Source organism: Tupaia chinensis, unplaced genomic scaffold (genome assembly GCF_000334495.1).
Source record: "Tupaia chinensis unplaced genomic scaffold, TupChi_1.0 Scaffold000274_1, whole genome shotgun sequence".
In the NCBI taxonomy this organism is placed as follows: Eukaryota; Metazoa; Chordata; class Mammalia; order Scandentia; family Tupaiidae; genus Tupaia; species Tupaia belangeri.
This window is the reverse complement of record NW_006159756.1, coordinates 806797-810336: the sequence shown is the minus strand read 5'-3', so window position 1 is coordinate 810336 and position 3540 is coordinate 806797.

Genomic DNA, 3540 nt, shown 5'->3' with positions numbered 1-3540 from the left:
AGGATGCTGGGGACTGAAGATCAGGAATTCTGCTTTATAGCTCCTGAATCTGAGGCACCTGGACATCATCCAACTAGAAATGACCAGGAAACAGCTGGTTATACTGAGGTGAACTCAGAAGGAAGAGCTTTGAAAGACTTAGACCCAGAAGTATGAACAGTTGAAAATGAGAGCAGGTGAGCTATCCCAGTGCAAGCATGTTTAGTGGGAGACCTGGAGAACATAGGTTTCTACTGGATTCAGGGAGGAAGAGAAGGTTCTAAGGTTGCTGAAACTCAGCCACAAGACACAAGGTGGGGAACCAAGTTATAGGAGTCAGGAGAGGATAGAATTTTGAAGATGGAGTTCCTTGTAGGATCAAATGCTGCACAAAGATTATAAAAGGGAAAAAGTGAAAGATATCCCTTGAATTTTAACACATGGAGACAACAGGTAATCTTTTGGAGATGAGACTAAGAAAGCGAGACAGTGAATCAATAGCTAGAAAGGCATGTAGGTTAAGAGAACCAATCCCCCCACATTATATAGTATAATTAAAAAAAAATTGCTATAAGGTATTTGTGCTCACTGGGGAGAGAGAGACAGACAGATGGGGGGAGAGAGAGAGAGAGAGAGAGAGGAGAAAGGAAGAAAGGAAAGAGAGAGAGACCTGTCTAGTACCTGAAAAGTGGTCAGTTATATAGGAGTCCACTGCCATAACCACCACACTACCTGCCAGCCTCCCAGGATGGGGAATTTAATCAATAAATGAATGTGCTCTGACTGATCCAGTGACAGGACATTATACCATCTCATTCTCTCACCTCAGGCCTATCTATCCCCTGAGACAGAAGAGTATTGATCTTAGAGCTGTTAATAACCCTACATAGACCTCTAGAGGGAGGGGGGGCGATTTCTCACTTTCTGTCTCTCTGTCTCTCTCTGTCTTTCTGTCGAGCGCACACACCCTATAGCAAAAACATCTCAAAAAAAAAATGTCATTGTAACAACCCTCAAAATAAGTCTACTTCTTTGATTTCTGGATGTCCTTGCATAACTCTAAATGAAAGAACTTGCCAGGAGAGAGCACTTTGAAAGACAGCACAGCTCATCCTCATTCTCCTACCCAGGAGACTTTAATTTTCAGGCAGCATCAGCAATGAAACATGAAGTGACTCTGGCAGTTTCTTTGCAAGTGAGAAGGACATTTAAATAGAGTACTGCACATGTACTTAGGTGGTGTCTTATTTCCTGATAAGAGTCATAATAAACAGCTAAAGCGTACTTTCCACAGTCACGAATCGCTATCAGCAACCATTGCAGTTCACTTGTGGACTATATATGCACATTAGTTCAGATCAGTTCTCCTATAGGATAAAATTCAAAATATCAAAAGAAGGAGGCACTAAGTAATTACTTTCCAGGAGCTCCAGTTTGACTATAGTTAGAATACAGGTAAATAGGATTTTTGCTAACAGAGAGAGAGAGAGAGAGGGGAGGAGAGAGAGAGAGAGAGAGAGAGAGAGAGAGAGAGAGAGAGAAAGAGAGAGAGAGAGAGAAAGAAAACACCCACCATGGGGAATGGTCATGCTGCAATCCCTTCTCCATTTCTCCCTCCTTGGGATTTTGGGCATGCATGCACAAGCACCTGGTGTGTTTTTCAAGCCACTGAGTCTGAGACTTGAACTGCTCAGTTGGTCATGGGGGATCCAGCAACCTTAACCAGCATGCCAGAGGCTAGCTCAGTTAAAAATTGTTTTACTGTATTCATGCTAAAGTGCATGAGTGTATACATGTGAGTGAGAGAGGAAAGGTAAAGAGAGAACCCGTCTACAAGGTTTGGCCATGCTGCATCCCTGCCTTCCAGTCCTCTCGCCTGTCGGTTCCTGGGCACTCACGTGCAAACCAGCATGCCCCAGGCTGATCAGCCATGAGACCCAAAACCTCCACTGCCATTTGGGATCTGGCCTCCCCTGAGTGGTGTATCATCCCTGTGTGACAGAGCTGACCTCTCACATCACATGGTTTAGATTCTGCCTCAGTGAAGTCAAGTCTTGGGGAAGGGGAAGATAGCCACAATCCTATGCCATGACCAGGTCTAGCAGGAGAATTACTGGTTTGAAGGGAAGTTACTCCAAGTAGACGAAGGGGAAATATCAAAGCTGCAACTGCTCACTGAAAACGGTTTTCTGATTCATACATGGAGAAGGGTTTCTGATTGTGAAACCTGTTTCTTATCGTGTGATTAAGAGCGTGGGTTGTAGAATCAGATTGCTTTGGTTTACATTTCAGTTCTGCTGTGTGAGCTGGGGAGCATTACTTACCCTTTCCACGCTTCAAAGTTCATTGCTTGTAAAATGGGAATAGTGACAGGTCTCCCTTGTAGGAATGCCATGACAATGACAGGAAGTACCTTCCCAACACTCTACATAGTTTCCAATACACAATTATCATTCAGTATTCACTACATGGTACTTAAAATACTTTGCATCTTTATAGTGCTTTCAATCACACAATATTTAAAGCTTCTGAACATATTTAACATTCTAGAACACAGAAAGTACTAAACATGAAAATAGTATGGAATTACACCTGAATGGCTCTTTCACAGTTTACTCCAACTCATGGAGAAACTGAGGCCCAGGGATTCTAACGACTTGGCTAAGATCATGCGGCGCATGCACAGAGCCAGGAAGTACACCGAGGTCTTCTGATTTCACGCTCAGTGTTTCTCCTGTTACTAATCTTTATTGAACGTTACTTTTGCTAGAATTTTCCTGATCGAGGTTTGGGTGATACAAGTTCTCAGGTTTTATCTTTTAAACCATCAGCATGTGATTTGTAGTTAGATTGGGCATTTTCTGAGTTTTCTTGTGCGGTACCTGACACGTAGAAAGCACTTCTCTGCCTCCTCTGTCTCTCCTCTTCCTTTTCTCCTCCCTCTTTCCTTATTACCTTGGTCTCATTTGCTTAAGACAATAGTCCTCAAGCTTAATATTCATTAGACTCTTTTGTGAAACTTGTTGTAAAGGAAAATCCTAGGCTTTACCTCAGAAATTATTTTTTTTCTTTAAAGCCAGAGGGTTGCACGTGCATCCATGAAATAGGGAGGGGGGGAGTAAGAAAGAAATCACCCTCCCATGGGGCACGGTCATGCTGCCGTCCCCTTCCTTCATTTCTCCATCCACCAGGATCCTGGCCACCTGTGCACATGCCTCGTGTGCTTTTCAAGCCACCAGGGCCAACACTTGAACCGTGTTTGGCCATGTGGAATCTGACTTTGTGTGCACAGTGTTTAACTGCCGTGCTAAGGGACTGGACCTGCTGCAGAAATTCTGATTAATTAGGTCGACACTGAGAACAAGAAGGAGAACATTATATATATATATATAATTTTTTTTTTTTTGTTCTCCAAGTTCCAGGTAAGTATGAGCTTTGGAATTTGTATATACTTCACAGTTGAGATTTACTCATTGTACTATGAAACACAGAAAGTAACAGACCCAAGAAAGGCATAGCAAAAGGGAATTGGCTTCTGTTGAGAGAGCTAGAAATTCATTT